Source organism: Mus caroli, unplaced genomic scaffold (genome assembly GCF_978045245.1).
Source record: "Mus caroli unplaced genomic scaffold, Mus_caroli_1 scaffold_15, whole genome shotgun sequence".
NCBI classification, from domain to species: domain Eukaryota; kingdom Metazoa; phylum Chordata; class Mammalia; order Rodentia; family Muridae; genus Mus; species Mus caroli.
Genome location: NW_028227270.1, coordinates 65,905,752 through 65,923,792, shown reverse-complemented (window position 1 = coordinate 65,923,792; position 18,041 = coordinate 65,905,752).

The following is an 18,041-nucleotide window of genomic DNA, read 5'->3' as shown; positions in this document are numbered from 1 at the left end:
CAGTGAGCTGAAGAGTTAACAAAGGAACAGACATCATGTCAGAAATAACCCACTGGAGAAGATGGCAGCATCCCTCATCAAAGAACTGTCACTGTGGAAATCTATTACACAATGAGGATATTTTTAAAGTCACAGTGAACACATAGGTGTACAAGAGTCGGAGATAGTGACCATCAAACCCACACCATAAGAAACATTAACAGAGGGCTGAAGGGGTAACTCAGTGGTTAGAGCACTGGCTACTCTTGTAGAGGACCTGGGTTCAGTCCCCAGCACCCACATGGTGGCTCACAACCATCCACAACTCCAGTCCCAGGATATCTGGTGCCCTTTCCTGACCTCTGTGGGCACCAGGCACTCACTATGGTGGACAAACATTCATATGTGATCAAAACACCCATACAAATAAAATAAATATGTTTGAATGTTAGCTGGAGATCCTACATAAAAAAGGACCATATTTTTATAGCGGTCCAGAACTACACAAAGGAGTAGAAAGCACCAAAGAGTGGAAACATGTCAGTAAATATATAAGATTATAAGATTTTTCTCCTTATCCCTTGGAGTCCTTAAAAAACAAAATACCCAAGGGGCAGTGTCGGGTAAAAGAGCCAGCAACCCAGGGAGCCAGACCTGTGACTACCTGTGCCTCACCCAGCCATGCCCTGCTGGAGACCAGGACAATGTTCGTGGCTTATGTTACCACTGAGGGTCATGCAGGCATCCTTGGTCTGTGCTGCACCGCCTGCTGAGCTGTTTATACTTAAAATGTTTCCAAATCTTTCCCTCCTTAATGCCTTAGATCTGCTTGGAGTTGCCTTTTGTGCAGATGGTGGTCTAACTGCATTCTTCTACACGGAGATGCTCAGTTGCCATAGAATCCCCTGGCAGAGAGGCTGTCTTTTTTTTTCCCAGTATTTATTTTTGGTTGTCTTTGTCAAAACTCAGATGGCTGTAGCTGTGTGGCTCACATCTAGACCTCTGTGTCCTGTTTTGTGTCTATTCATTAATCCAGTATAGTTAACTTAAAATCATGGGTGGCAATGCCTCCAGGATTTTTCTCTTTGGCTTAGCATTGATCTGGCTGTCTGAGATATTTTGTGCTTCTATATGAATGTTAGGGTTTCTTTTTTTTTTTTTTCTATATGGAAGGGTATTTGGAATTTTGATGAGGATTTTACTGGGTGAGTAGGTTGATTTTGGTAAGTTAGCCACTTTCACAATATTAATCCTTCCAAACCATGAGCATGGGAGGCCTTTACATCTTCTAGTGTCTTCTTTAATATCTTGAGTGTTTTAAAGGTTTCAACTGCTTCTCTCATAGATTTACTCTGAAGTATTTCTGAAGCAATTGTGCCTCTCTAGGGTGTACCATTATGATTTATAAAGGAAGTTTCCTTCCAGCACCAGCTGACAACAGTGACCTATGGGCATAGACAGGAATTCTTAGAAGGCAGGCAGTTAGACAGGTGCATTATGTCCATCCATAAAAAACAATAGAAGTTGTTTCCCCACTGGTACCAATGACTTCCCCAGATGTAACTTTTATCCCCAGACTTACAGTGCCAGAAATGAGGTCACAGTCTACAGAGTGGCATTTAATCAGTAAGCTGTTGGCTGAATGCAAAACTGTCTAGGTCACTTCTACACCTGTTGTCACATCCTGCTTGGCATAATGTGGCAACTGTGTATCTATAGGTAGAAGAATGCGGCTAGATCAAAGGCTTTAAGGTTGACACTGAAAATGATCAGAGGCAAGGATTTGGAAACATTTTAGCTCAGCAGCAGGTGCAACACAGACCAGAGACTGAATGACCCTCACTGGTAACATAAGCCACAGCCAAGTAGGAGGATTGAAAATTCTCCCCTAGGACCCCACAGACTACCTCAGCATCATGAAGGCCAGTGGTAGGGAGAAGGCTTCAGTTTGGTCCCACTATGATTTCTATGCCTTGTAACTAACATATGTACTCATACATATGTACTCATACATAACATATGTAACAAATGTAACATATGTAACATATTAACTTAAGGTTTTAGTATCTGGCGCTATCACTGGCCAATAGCACTGACAATGACCTTATCGTTATGAGGACTTCCAAGCTTCCCTGACCAACAACCCACAGGGAAGTAGGCCATCTCTGGCACTGGAATTTTTTTTTTTTTAATTTGGCAGCCTTAAGACTTTCAAGAGTGTCTTCCCCCATCCTCCCCAAACATGTAGGATAACCTTTTTTAAAATTGTACTGGGTTTTTTAAATGGTCTTTTAAAAAAGGATTTTTGTATAAATCTGTAAAACACTCAAAGGTCACCATTATGTAATGAAGCTTTTTTTTTTTTCCTTACAGAGAGTGGGCAGAATCTCTGAAGGCCACGATCCATTCCATTCCAACTAAGTGCAAGTTAGTCTTCAACTAAGGGTCACCAGGAGTAAACGCTAGCAAGACCCAACACCCTGTGGAAACTTCTCACCACTTTTATCAGTTCCTTTGCCAAAGAGCAAGATGAGGTACAGAAGGGAGGACGGGAGACCCTACCCCACCTAAGCTATAACCTCCTGACAGTTCCCTTGAGCCACCTGCCCTCCTCATCCTCGATGCTGCTCTTGCCATAGGGTTGCTGTGTACCTCTTTGCCTCTAAGGACATCAGCAGGGCCAGCTTGTGCTGTTTGATCTGGCTCAGCCCCAAGCAAGGGCTGCACTCTGGCCTGCCCGCCTGTGCCTGCTGCTGGAGCTGACCCCTTTGTTCTGGCAGCTTTTCCATCAGCCACACCTGGCTGCCACAAGGGCCCCAGCCTGGGTGAACAGTCTCCACCCCCACTATATACTTTACACTGTGGGAGGGATAACTGCCTGTCCCTTGGATTGGCTTAATTTTTTCTTATATAAACTGTTGTTTGGTGTTTACCGGCTTCTGGAAACTCACTAACACCGTGCTTGGCTCTCCAGTGAGTTGGGTTTTTTTTCTCTCAAGATAACCCAGGTCCATCGCATCCAGACGTCCCACATTGGCCTTCGAATGCTTGAATGCAAACCTCTCAGCTTGTCCTTACCTGTTATGTGCCCTGTTTCTATTTAGATCAAAGCCATTCGGTGTTCAATAGTGTACCACAGGGTCAGCAAAGCCACTAAAGCCCTAAAGCATTCCTGAGGTTTCTGCTGACCAGACTCCTTTTCGATTCTCGGGTAAAACAGACCCGGGGAACGGAATATGGAGAGCCTCCTCTCTCAGGCCCAAGGCTCTCAGCAACACCCATCCTTCTTCTACTGTCTTCCTGCCCCTGATAATCACAGGGCCATCAGCTGGTGACAACCACAGATCCACAGTGGCTCTTACGAGCCAGTCCATTAAAACTGGCTCTCTCCACACTTCTTTGATGGTATATTGTTGGGTGTGGAGGGGGAGCGTTAGTAGCCGACATCACTCAGTGATTTCATCTGTCCCTTGTTCCCTAGCCTCCGGGGTCACGCTGTGACAGTCTATTTCTCTATTCCGTTACTTTTTTAAAAGTCTTTCTCAATTTAAGCTACGGTGGGGTGAGACAAAAATACCCTGGATATCATGGTCTCTTGCGTGGCCATTTTTAGGATCTCCATCTGCATAATGAATTGTGGATTTCCCCTTTCTCTGAATCTTCCACCACCTTTAGCTTGCTCTCTTTGTCCTCCCTGTCTGGATCCTCCCACATTTCGACTTTACACAGTGTCTCTTTAAGATCGATCTGAGGGGCTGGAGAGATGGCTCAGTGGTTAAGAGCACTGACTGCTCTTCCGAAGGTCCTGAGTTCGAATCCCAGCAACTACATGGTGGCTCACAACCATCCGATCATGAGATCTGATGCCCTCTTCTGGTGTGTCTGAAGACAGCTACAGTGTACTTAGATATAATAATAAAAATAAATCCTAAAAAAAAAAAATAAATAAAAGATCGATCTGAGTTCTGTTCTCTTGCCTTTAGGGTCCCAAGTCATAAGAAGTCTCAAGCCAAGCCGGGCGTGGTGGCGCACGCCTTTAATCCCAGCACTCGGGAGGCAGAGGCAGGCGGATTTCTGAGTTCGAGGCCAGCCTGGTCTACAAAGTGAGCTCCAGGACAGCCAGAGCTATAAAGAGAAACCCTGTCTCGAAAAACCAAAAAAAAAAAAAAAAAAAAAAAAAAAAAGTCTCAAGCCAGCCCCTCTACCCGTCCTCCCATTTACTTTCACCTTCTTTTCCCTCAGAAGCAAGCGTAGGGCTTGGTAGCAACTGCCTGTCCTTGCCAGCCATAATTCCTGCGCTAAACAAGCAGGCTCTTTCTGAGACAGCTAAGCCTCAGTTGCTTGCCTGCCTTCCCAGAACAGGGCTTATGCAACTGATACCTCAGCCTGCTTACAATCCTGTCTCCTGTGTGTTTCCTGAGGGGGTTGTAACACATTCTTTAATCTAGCAGACGTTCACAGGGCATCACTGTACTCAAGAGGTACACTCTACTCATCAAGGTGGCGTGTTACCCCATACCAGGCAGAGGAAGATGGCCACCTTGGGATTCTACTGTATAAGTGTTTTCTTCTCAGACATCTCCTCCCCACATACTCTGCAGACATTCTCAGTCAGGTTAGCCTCAGCTGCATATCTCAGTATCCATGCAGCTGAGTGTCTCAGTACCCATGCAGTTGCATATCCCAGTACCCATGCAGTTGCATGTCTCAGGACCAGGCAGGATCCATGAAACTACTCCTCCCCAATTTATTCATCTGGCTGCCCCTGTTCAGGTGCCATTTATGTTGTGTGACACTTTTGCGGAGAGACATAAATAAATAATATCTCCAGACCTAGGTAATTCCAACCCTGACATCCACCCTGGTGAACTAGTGAGTTTACGGATGTTATATAGGTAACTCAAAGGCAGACAGATGCAGCACTGAAAGCCCACCCAACACAGGCGATAGTCAGGAAAGCTGCCTCTCTTGAGTTCTCGATATGATATGCAGGCCGTTTAACAGGTCAGAGTCTCCTCTCCTCAGTAGTCCTGACTGCTTATATACTTTAGGATATATAGGAAACCTTGTGCATCTGGTAAATTTCAGGGACTTCCTGAGACTTTTGAGTTGTTTACTTCCTGAGTCTCAACCAGTCTCCCTTCAGGATGAATGTTTCAACTCTTAGGAAATTGCTACATAACATGTATAACAATATAGTTTTAGTGGAGGTGTTTCTAAGTTAAGAAAAATATCCACCTATATTCATTATATTCATCCTATTGGTGATGTCCCTCAAGAGAACTCTAAATGGCACAAATCCTTCACCCAGCTTCCTCTAATGTAACAACAGATGTAACCATAGTACAATCATCAAAGTCTTCACTGTTTCATCCTTCTGGCCTTCTCTAGACTGACTGCTGCTGACCAGAGAACTCCCCCAAGAAGCTCCAGGCTCCAGCCTCCATGCCAGCTGCCGTTCTGTGCACAGTGACTCTCCACTCAACTCCATCTCTCCATCTTCACCGATAACTTCCCCACATCTTGCAGAAGTTTCGGGTCTTAAAACTAACATACCTCCCAGCTCTCTTCTCAGTGTTTCTGCAGAGTCCTAAAACTAAAATATGTTAATCACTCCCACCCACAAAAGTCCTTTCCCCACTGTGGTCTTAAAGGACATCGCCATGGCTCACTCTTCAAGGCCTGATGACACTCCCTCTCCAGTCTCTGAAATCCCACCTCCAGTCCCCAACTCAACTGCCAAGATGTCGTGATGTCAAATGTTCCGGGGCTATTAGAGCAGACTTTAAAAAATCCTTGATACTGCCAATCTCTCCTCTGATCCAGCCACCCAAAGCAATCTTTCTAAATGCTCACTGACCTAAGTCCTGGCCCGCTGAGAGCCCTGCAATGGTTTCCAGACACCCACAGGGCAGCATTCTGGCTTCCAAGTCTGATATTCAAGGTCCTCCTTTGACAACCTCTCTCAACTATTAACTGCATAGGTCACTCCCTGAAAGAGCCATCAAAGGACATCACATCCCCCCCTCCAAACCCTCCAGACACTCTAGCTTCACCATTGTCCCCTCAACCTAAGAGTTTCTTCCTGGCCGTTACCACTGGGGACTCCTACCCAAGAGGTGACCGTCCTCACCTTCTGAATGAAGCCTTCTCAGAAATAAGAGGCAGGTCTCCTTTCTTGTATGAGGATCCCTGTCTACATCCTTAGATGCAGGTTTCTCCCCGACGAGAGGTGAGAAAGCCTAAAGAGAAAGGTTTGCTATTCAGTGTGGTCATTTCCGCAGCCCAGATCTCGAGGCGAGATACATTGATTGCCACAAGTGGATAGAGCCATAGATGTATTAGTGGAGATAGGGAAAGAGATGTAGATTGAGGGACATCCAAACAGATACCCTGTGGTCAGATAAACAAATGACTGAAAAGACACATGGGAAGATGAGTGGACGGATGATGTGGGTGGGTGGAAAAAGGAAGGGACATTTTGAGGAGGGAGAGGGGAAGGGACTGCAGGGGAGGGAGGAAGAAGGGAGAAGGAGGAAGGAAAGTTCCTGAGACTGGGAGAACAGAAACTGTCTCCTTTCCAACTCTGTTTTCACGATGTACAAACAAAGCCTGAGCTTACATGAGCAGGTGTCAGAGTGACCGATGGATCGAAACTCCAGGTGACAATCAGACTCAGAAGACCTGATCTCTGGGCACCATGTCTGTGGTCAGGTTTCCTACAAAGCATTGTCGATTTTCTCTGTAAAATAAATTGTCTGAATTAAGTAAGATACAGATTTTTTTTTCCCCAGTCAGACTTCAGTTCAAAGCTGTCTGATTCTAAGACAATGTGGTAGGAAGGCAGGCCACACTGAGTAATGTATGTTTACTTACAACTTGTCCTAATACAGAGCTGATCCCAGATCTCTGCCAGCAACAGAGGAGAATTAGCACACTCCAGATGACTGGCTGGCTGAGAGCCTTGTGATGGCAATGAAAGACAAGCCGATAATGGAGCCTGTGGGTACTAAGGAGTGGTGTATGTTTGCAAGGCTGTCCATCCCACGGATAAAGAAAAGGATCGGTCTACACAGAACTGCCCCCACCCTCGCACCCAAGGTCCATAGGCAAGTGTATCCTTTATCCAGAAGAGCTAGGTTTTGTTCCCAGTGAGTGTGTCTGTCCTGATAGACACCTGCCTGCATGCCGACATGATCAGGAATAGAAACTGTCCTAAAAAGCCATCCACCTTTAGTTACAGTCAGGATGAGTCCAGCATGGGCTAGTGGGCATGGGTGGAGTTCCTCACCTCTCAGTGAGGCAGGAATGATAATCTCCATTTCAGAGAGGAAAAACAAAGGAACTAAAAGGGTCTGAACCAAATGTAGCTGGTTCCATCAGTGATGCCTGGTGGCTGTGGCTGTGGCTGTGGCTGTGGCTGTGGCTGTGGCTGTGGCTGTGCCTGGTGGCTGTGGCTGTGGCTGTGGCTGTGGCTGTGGCTGTGGCTGTGGCTGTGCCTGGTGGCTGTGGCTGTGGCTGTGCCTGGTGGCTGTGGCTGTGGCTGTGGCTGTGGCTGGCATCCAATCAGCTAATAATTCAGAGGTGTCAAGGTTCATGCCACAACAATTCAAACGGATGCCTCCCAGAAAGACTGGCTCTTTGTAACGTGTTTTCACGTTGTCTTAAGCCAGTGGTTCTCCACCCGTGTCACAACCCCGTTGGGGGCTGTATATCAGATACCCTGCAAACCAGATATTCGCAGTACAGTTCTATGGCTATGGGGCCATTCCAGGTCACCTGGAGGTGAATGACTCAGCCCGTTCTCTTCTGCTGTGGTGGTTCCCTTCTGCACCTCATGCCCAGAAATGGAATCAGCATGACTGAGGACAGAGGCACTGAAGCCACCAGCCAAAGTAATGTTACCTCCTTGAAACTGGTTCTCATATTTGACCTAGATGTGACATGCCAGACTAACTAACCACAGTCTAGTCCTGAGGGCAGGGGCTAAAGGAAGGTTGAGGAAGGTCATCTGTGTGCCAAGCACCCTCCAGCAGGACCTAAGGTTCAGAATCAAAAAGTCTGCTGTGCCCTCAGAGAGAGAGCTATGTGGGCACCGTGGCTGGAGTGTGAGGTCACAGTTTATCACAGACCAGAAGCAAAGGGGATGAGGGCTGGTATTCATGGGCTTTCTCCTCCACCTTTGGAGTCAGTGTGTGACCCCAGGCCACTGTATTGTGCTGCCTACGTTAAAAGTGGGTTTTCCCAGGCTGGGGGGATGGCCCGGGGTGGGGGTGGGGGGTTAGGAGCACTGACTGCTCTTCCAGAAGTTTGATTCCCAGCAACCACATGGTGGCTCACAATCATCTGTAATGGGATCCGATGCCCTCTTCTGGTGTGTCTAAAGACAACAACAGTATACTCATATACAAGAAAGGAAGAAAGAAAGAATGAAAGAACGAAAGAAAGAGCAATCTGAGTCTTATAAAAGATCCTTATCTCATTGGTGGTATGACCTCAAAGAGGATTTGGGGGTCCTGGCCCCTTCTTTTAAAAAAGGAGTCTTCCCTTCTCTGTTAAACCTCTTTATACACACACACACACACACACACACACACACGACAGTGGAGTAAAGAGTGTCTCTGGTGGGTGACCCCAGGATTCAAACCCAGGCAGTCCAACAATGAATCTGTGCTTTTAACTGACACCCATGCTGTGGGACCCAGAGTTCCTGGGGTGATTTGTTAGAGCTCTGGCGTTCTCCTTCCTAGTGTCTATATACTCCCTCTGGAAAGAACATTGATAGCAGTGAACTGGACCATTCTTAAAACTTTAAAAAGGGAAAGGCTTGGACTATGGAGTTAGTCACACCCAGTTGGAACAGCTGATAGGACCATCTTTGAGCCCTACAGCCTACAGTCAGTGTTGACTGTCAATATAACTGAACTGCAAGTCACCACGAAGCCACTCTCTGGCTTGTGTGAGGGGTTTTCCAGGCAGGTCTAACTGAGATGGTGAGATAGATGTACCTTTGATGTGGGGGCACCATCCCAAGGGCTGGGCTCACACACTGACATCTCCCTCTGCTGGGGATGAACTGTGACCAGCTGCCACATTCTCCAGCCGCCACACCTGCATAGCCATAGACCGTACCCGCAAGCCATGAGTCAAAAATAAACCTGTATGAAATCATAAAATTGTGCTATTTTTTTTTCCTTCCTGGGCATTTGGTTTCAGCAACGAGATAATTAACTAATATACCTCCCTGAGCACTTTCTTTGGGATTAAAATACCCCACGGGCAGCTGGAAGAGATAAAGCTCCCAGGACATGGTGATTCAGGGTACGTTGAACTCACGTCTCTGTGGCGGAGTGCACCCTCTGTGTGAAGATGTATACAGTTGTGTGTTCATGGCATGCAGTATAGAAGTCAACCCCCTGTATGGTTCTTGGGAGCTATCCACACTGTTTTTCCAGAATTTGCAAATTTAGCTAGGCTGATTGGTCAGTAAACCGGAGGTGGGGGGGGGGGGGAGAATCCACCTGTCTCTGCCTCCAGGGCACTAAACTACAACCACACTGGGTTTCTTTACAGGTATTCTGGGGAATTCAGAATTTGTGTTTGCATGGCAAAAGCACTTTACCCACGGAGCTATCTCCCCAGCCCACTTCTTATGGATGTTTATGGAATAAATCAATATGCAGGGCTTGCATGAGGTATAGCTCCAAAGGCTATGAAGGTGATTCAATTGTCTTTCTCCCCCTATTCACACTCCATGACCTTGGATGGAAAACCTCCTTCCCGTCTCTAAAACGATCCAGCCAGCGCTGTTTAGTGGGCCCATAGAAACGCTGCCCCCGGCCAGCCTTCAACATGGATTAAGGATTTGAGGCTCAGTTTAATACTCTACACACAAGATCAAAGAACACAGGAAAGAGCTGGCAAGCAGGGAGGGTGCGAGATGGAGCAGACCCCAAGCAACTAGCCAAGCTGCAGGGCGCGGGCCCCACGTCCTGTACAGTCTGTGTCTTTAGAAATTAAAGCACATATTTCTGCTGACCCCCAGACCCAGAGCAAGCAGGAGCACGAAGGAACCTCGAGTAACTTTTCAAAAACATCAGCATGTGTCCAGCGGAAGAAAAGAGGGTTGTTCAAGGCAGAGACACAGTCCAGCTCAACAGGGAATTAAAGGCTGAAAGCAGACAACCGCACTGCATCCTGGAGCAGGTTTCCAACCGCAGCCTTGCCTCTGCTTCCCTCTAGTGGCCACACAGGGAATGGTCCACGGGTCTTGGCGCCACCGAGAGAGGATCACCGAGCTTCGAACCTGTAAACAACCTCCGTTACCCTCTCTCCTACAGACGATAGCCTGGGTCCCTTGCCCTCTGGACTCTGCTACAGCCTCCCTAGTGGCACCAATAAGATCACAAACAGCCTCCTACTGCGGGATGCAGTTCGCAGGAACTGTGCTGAGCAGTCTCGGGTCACCCAGAGTTCTTACAACTCTCTTTGGAATCAGGTAGTATCTTGTCTACAGGAGAGGAAACTGAGGCTCATAAAAGTTTAAAAGGCCAAGGCCATACGGCTACTGGGGGTTGGGGGGGGGGGGGCGACCTGTAGTTTAATCCGTCTACAAGCCCGGGCTGTGTCCTTGTACACAGCAGCAGTGTCTCCTTGACAGTGTTGGGCGTTAAACTCCGAGGCTTGACTACTAGCTAGTGGAGAGATTAGACGGTGGTGAAATTCAAGAGGTGGGGCCTAGTCGAGGAAGCAGTTCACTGGGGCATCCCTTAAAGAGAGTATTTCTAACTCCTGTTCCCTATTTCTTTCTATCACTCTCCCTCTCCCTCTCCCTCCCTCCCTCCACTGAAATAAATATTTCCTTTGAAGTTCCGGTATTCTGTTCCAGCGATGCGCAGCCAACACACGAGCTAAAACTAGAGGGCCAGACCTAACAGCAGGAGTTTAAGCTGATTCTGCGGCTTTTCTGAGCTGAAGCTATGCAGCAGCCTCCAGCATTGCTCCCTTCGGATCTGCAAGGCTCCACACTGCCCCAGGTGGTCTTTCTTAAAAACAGAACTTCCAACTGCTTAAAGACCCGCAAGGCACTTAAGCTGACCCCCTTAGCTCAACTGTCGGCCCCTTCACAGCCAGCCCCACCACCCCTCCTCCCTTCAGCGAGAAATAAGCAATAAGCGGGGCGCTCTCTCTCGGAAACTCTCTCTGAGCGCAGAGCCTAACTGAAGGAGTGCTTTCGGGGCTGCGAGAGAGCCCCCCTTAGAGCGGAGCGCACCGGAAGACACTCCCTCCTCACCTGTGGAAATGCCCCTGCTTGCGGAGGTGAGCACTTGGGAAAGATCTGCCTGCTTGCAGCCAAAAGCCTGAGGCCACGTGACATTGCTGTCCAAGAGCTTCCAACCCCCAAAAGAGCCAACCAAACTGATTAGAAGCGGAGTCAGGGTCGCACACCTGTGGATGCTGAGATGCCAACGATCTATCGATCTATCGTAGGCTTCCCAGGGTAGATAGGCTCTGGTATCCAGCTGATTTCATCAAAGGGTCCCAATGCATAAATCTCATTCTGGTTCTCCAGATCCCACAGCGAGACTTGAGGCTGGGAGAGGAACCAGAGGTCCAGGAGCCAGATGGATGAGGCCTTGGCTCCTTATATGTTTTATGATCTCTTTTGGCCAGAAAATTCTTACAGAACCATGGGCGTGTAAGTATATAAAATAGGGATACAAATCAAACACAAATTTTGTCATTTAGAGATTTTTATTTACATTTTACTATGTAGCTCTGACTGGCCTTGAACTCACAGAGATCTGCCTGCCTCTATCTCCCAAACACTGGGGTTAAAGGGGTGGCCTCATGACACCCAGCAAGGAAATTTATTTTTAAATTTTTTTGGTATACATGTTACCATTTATTAAAAACTAAAGCAAACTGTCATACCATGGCATTGTGTCTGTTTTTGTGTGTGTGTGTGTGTGTAAAGAGTAAAATACTAACAGCATATTTGAAAGTGTGGGGTATTTCCATGTCTTTCAGAGTTGATAAGTATATTTTGATTTAAAATGATCAATAACGAGAATGCCATTTCACATACACAGTACAAAACGACAGAAGCATATTTAGGCCGCTCCAGAAGTTGTTGGAGACTGTTCTAATTCAAAGTCAAACTTCATTTAAGGATTTATTTAAATGAAACTCAACGATTCAACAGCAATTTTTAAAAATCGAACACCCTAACTCCGTACACCCGAAAGACGGATGACTTTGGTCCTCAGCTGCTGAGACCTGTTGAGAAACACTGAGGTCTTTGTTTTCTGTAATTAAACCATTCTGTGGAAGAGCATTAAACTTGCCATGTACCATCAAAGCACTGCAATTCATAACAGGCAGAAGCCCCCGGTCTGAGCTGAGGTATTTGCGGACCATTCACTCGCACTGTGTATCATGGCGGCACCCGGCCCAAAATGCAGTCCTGTGTTCAGAACCGGGGCTGCAGTAAACACACTCAATGCCCCTCAGACTGTCAACTTGATTTTGACTTCATTTTTGGTCATGGTGCACTCTGAAACCTTATATTATTACCAGGTGGGGTTTTTTGTTTGTTTTTTTTGTTTTTTGAGCGTTTCACATGGGCATCAGATGTGCTTCGACTCCAGATCCTGGCCCATCATCTCCTTTACTATCCTCTCCTGTGACGGTTTCTGTTTGCTTCGCCCAGGGAGTGGCACTGTTAGGAGGTGTGGCCTTGTTGGAGTAGGTGTGTCACCATGGGCGTTAGCTTAAGACCCTCACCCTAGCTGCCAGGAAGCCAGTCTTCTGCTAGCAGCCTTCAGATGAAGATGTAAACTCTCAGCTCCTCCCGCAGCATGCCTGCCTGGATGCTGCCATGCTCCAGACTTGATGATAATGGACTGAACCTCTGAACCTGTAAGCCAGCCCTGATTAAATGTTGTTCTTATAAGAGTTGCCTTGGTCATGGTGTCTGTTCACATCAGTAAGACCTTAACTAGGATATCTCCTGTGATGGTTTGTATATCCTTGGACCAGGGAGTGGCACCATCTGAAGGTGTGGCCTTGTTGGAATAGGTGTGGCCTGGTTGGAATGGGTGTGTCACTGTGGGTGTGGGTATAAGATCCTCACCCTAGTTGCCTGGAAGTCAGTCTTCCACCAGCCGCCTTTGAATGAAGACGTAGAACTCTCAGCTCTGCCTGCACCCTGCCTGCCTGGATACTGCCATTCTCCCACCTTGAAGATAATGGACTGAACCTCTGAACCTGTAAGCCAGCCCCAATTAAATGTTGTTTTTTATAAGACTTGCCTTGGTCATGGTGTCTGTTCACAGCAGTAAAACCCTAACTAAGACAGAAATTGGTACCAGGAGTGGGGTATTGCTGTGATAGGCCTGACCATGCTTTTATTTGACAGAATGTGGATTTTGGGACTTTGTATTTGGAAAGCAATGGAATGCTTTAAATGGGGCTTAATGGGTCATCCTATTAGGAATATGGAAGACTTAGTTGCTGGGAGTAATTTGAACTGTGTTGACCTGGCCCAAGAGATTTCAAAGGAGAAGAATTTCAGAATGTGGCATATAGACTGGTTTTGTGGTATTTTGGTGAAGAATGTGGCTACTTTTTGCCCTTGTCTGAAAAGTTTGCCTGAGGCCAAGGTGAAGAGACTTGGCTTAATTGCATTGACAAAAGAAGTTTCAAAAAAGCCCAGCAGAGACTTTGTTCTCTGGTTAAGTCTTATGAAGAGAAGTTTGAATAAGCATAGCAAGCTTAGAAAGGAAAAATATAAAATATATGGTTTGAGTATTAAAGGGGTACCAGGAAGTGAAATGGAACAAATTCCTGTGTTCTAGGAGAGAACAGATTAAGGGAGTGGGACCTTGGGGCAAGATCCTATCCAGTTAAATTAAATCCAGGCATGGTGGTACACACCTTTAATCTCAGGAGACAGGCATGCTGATCTCTGCATTCAAGGTCAATCTACAGAGCAAGAACCAGGATAGCCAAGCTTAGGCAGTGAAGGATTTAGAAAACATAAAGCTAGTGATAATGTAATAGTACAAGGGGATCATGTTCTAGTTCCTGTAAGCAGCAGAACTCAGCAGCTTCAGCCACGTGGCTCTGTCTCTAAGGTTAAGAATGGAAGAAACTACTGGGAAAATTGATGCTGGTTAGCTGGAGCTAAGGAATTAGCAGTGATTAAGAAGAGACCAGCATCACTGAGGTGAAACCTTCTGGAAATTGTTTGCTGGGAGCACAAAGAAGCTGTGTTCCAGAGATAACCAAGGTTGTACCTCATGCTGCGGCTGGACTTGGTAATGTGTAAGAGTCACTCAGGTGGTATTGCTTGTGAAGGAATGAAGGGATAATGGAGAGAAGCTGAGGCTTAGCACTGTGAGAGGCCAGGGAAGGCCATTGGAGAAGGTTAAGCCTCAGCTGTAGTTGATGGCCCAGGACTGAAGGGGTCATGCAAAGGATTTAAGGCTTGGCACCCTGAAGAGAGCCTATGAGAGGCTATTGGTGAAGCCTAGTTGGTGTGGAATACCCCAGTGTATTGGAGATGTCAGTACCATGGAGTGATCACCAAGAACAGCAGCCGTAGTGGAGTGGATCAACCTGAGCTTAGAGTGCTACAGAGGGCAGAGATGGAAAAGTGATGCCAGCCCTTAGGAGGAATCCAAAAGACCAAGTGGAATCCCAGACACTGAAACAAGAAGCTGTAACATTGAAATTGCCTTGGAGACTCAAAGATGTTAAAGATGCCAGAGCCATGGGATACATGCTGAGGAAAGCTGCTCACAGGGAGTGGAACCAGCCCAGGAGAAAGCAGTTTGTTGCAGTCAACAAAGATGAAAATGAGTGGAGATCTGAAGACTGCTTTGACATTAGCCACGGAGATGCAGAGTTTGGAGTTTGCCCAGCTGGTTTCCTGCCTTGCTTTGGGGATTACAGTTAATTAAATTGAATGAATCTCAGACGAGTCCTTGAACTTTGGACTTTTAACATTGTTGAGACTGCTATAGACTATGAGGACTTTGAAAGTTGGACTAAATGCATTTTGCATTATGCTATGTTTAAGTATGGCCCCCATAGACTCATGTTTTTGAACAAGTCTATGGGGACCAGGGAGTGGAATGTGATGGTTTGTATATCCTTGGACCAGGGAGTGGCACCATCTGAAGGTGTGGCCTTGTTGGAATAGGTGTGGCCTGGTTGGAATGGGTGTGTCACTGTGGGTGTGGGTATAAGATCCTCACCCTAGTTGCCTGGAAGTCAGTCTTCCACCAGCCGCCTTTGAATGAAGACGTAGAACTCTCAGCTCTGCCTGCACCCTGCCTGCCTGGATACTGCCATTCTCCCACCTTGAAGATAATGGACTGAACCTCTGAACCTGTAAGCCAGCCCCAATTAAATGTTGTTTTTTATAAGACTTGCCTTGGTCATGGTGTCTGTTCACAGCAGTAAAACCCTAACTAAGACATCTCCCAACCTCAAGTGTTTAGTTTCCGTTCACATTTTACCTAGAGTCCACTCAGCACTGCCTGGGTGAGTATGACATGTGGCCGTCGGCTGGAGTGTGGGTGTCCTCTCAGGGAACAATTGACTATCCTCACAATTGCCCATAAGCCTCTACTAGGGGTAGGATCTCATGACTGCCCCCTACCCCAGCCCCATGCTGGGATTTTCTGTGGCTTGACCTTGCACAAGTCTCATGCATGCTGTCAACTGCTGTGGGTTTCTTAGGTGTCCTCTCCCCAACCCGATTCTCCCTGCTCCAAAACTCATGTAACCAAATTCTTAGCAATAACGCCAGTTCAACTGTGCAACCACAGGTAGGGTCTAAAGGGTTTAAGACGCTGTGGGTTAGACCACGGCAGGCAAAGTAGAAATGTCCAGGAACTTGAGTGAGCACAGTCTTCAATGCAGGAGCTGTAAGGGAATGAGCGAACATGGTCCTCGGTGCTGTAAGGGAACGCCCATCTCACAGCTGCCTGCCTCCACTAGCTGAGCCTTTGTCCCTACTCCTGGCCAGGTTAGCATCTATCACCAAGCGCACACTGAGATGCCTCCTCCAGGAAGTCTTTCTCCAAGTACAGGCTTGCCTCCTTGTCTGTGCTGAGAAAACAAACCAGAAGGAGGTTCACCAATGGAGTTACCATTGGAACTCCCTGGAGAGCTTGGTAAGATCTGAGGGCATCTGAACACCAGACAGTTGTACTGGCTGGTTTTGTGTGTCAACTTGACACAAGCTGGAGTTATCACAGAGAAAGGAGCCTCCCTTGAGGAAATGCCTCCATGAGATCCAGCTGTAAGGCATTTTCTCAATTAGTGATCAAGGGAGGGAGGGCCCATTGTAGGTGGTGCCATCCCTAGGCTGGTATAATCCTGGGTTCTATAAGAGAACAAGCTGAGCAAGCCAGGAGAAGCAAGCCAGTAAGCATAACCCCTCCATGGCCTCTGCATCAGCTCCTGCCACCAAGTTCCTGCCCTGTGTGAGTTCCTGTCCTGACTTCCTTTGGTGATGAACAGCAATGTGGAAGTGTAAGCTGAATAAACCCTTTCCTCCCCAACTTGCTTCTTGGTCATAATGATTTGTATAGGAATACAAACCCTGATTACGATAGTTCTCATGTTTAGCTAGGGTCTCTAAACTTATTTGGCATTCTACTCAAAATGGCAACTCCTTTCCCATACATTTCTGTACTCTACACTTACCCGGTAGTACTGGGCCTGTGATAGACATGGAGGTAGATCAATGATTGGGTCAGACAAGGTCCCCAGCACATATGTGGCAGGTTAGAGAGACAATCACAAAACAAGCCAACAGATGAGCAGCTCCAGATGGTGACAGCTGCACACTGGTTTTACCATGGCACCTTCCCTACACAGAACCACATGATTCTCAATGCTGACAATGAACAAACCCCGCTTCGAGTGGACCTGTAGAGCTGGAACACGGGACGAGGGGAAGCCAGCTGAGACCCGAGACGACCAAAGGCCGAGCTGCTGAGCGAGGAGGCTCTCACTGCCCAAGAACACAGCACAGATCTGAGGGCCGTGCACTGAGAGGCCCGTTTAATGTCCTGAGCACAAGAGATCTAACCAGGGATCCTCTTTGAATGATTTGTCTCTATGTGTGCTTATGTGTTCCAGTAAGAGTACCTATGTGAAGGCTGTAACCATGTGGGCTTTTTAAAGCCTGCCCCAGCTCCCAAATAATGACACAGAGACTTACTTATAAATAATGTTTATCGGACTTAAGCTAGGCTTACTCTCCAATTAGCTTGTAACTTATACTAACCCATTTATACTAATCTAAGTCCACGACATGGCTAGTAAGTTACCCCTCCTCGGTTTCATACAGCCAGCTTCCTCCGAGTCTGTGCCTGATTCTCCTAGAGTCATCTCTCTTCCTGGACATTCCACCTACTACTTCTTGCCTTTGCTATAGGCCATCAGCCTTTTAATAGACCAATCAGAAGCTCAGCCTAGGGCGTGTTCCCAATATATTGAGACAGGTGTTGCTTCATACCAAAGTCTGGCCTGTAACCAGATGTCTGTCATTTCAGAAATCATCATTTATATAACACAGAGGCAATCTTTATACAGTACATAAAAACATTACTCCAACAGAGGGTCAAGGGACTTCCCCAGAATTTGTTCTTTCCTTCCACCTTGTTGGTTTTGTTTGTTTGTTTGTTTACTGTTTTCCTTGGTTTTGTTTTCCCAGACAGGGTCTCACTATGTACCTCTGGCTGTTCTAGAACTCACTACAAAGACTAGGCTGGCCTTGAACTCACTGAGATCTGTCTGCCTCTGCCTCCCAATGCCCATCTGTCTTCCAGCTTGTTTTGAGATAGACGCTCCTGCTGTTTTGGCTGCTGTTCTGTCTGGCCAGGAAAGTTCAGGCTAGTTCTCCTGTCTCTACCTCCTATCTTTTTTTTTTTTTTTTTTTTTTTTTTTTTTGGTTTTTCAAGACAGGGTTTCTCTGTGTAGCTCTGGCTGTCTTAGAACTCACTGTAGACCAGGCTGGCCTCGAACTCAGAAATCCACCT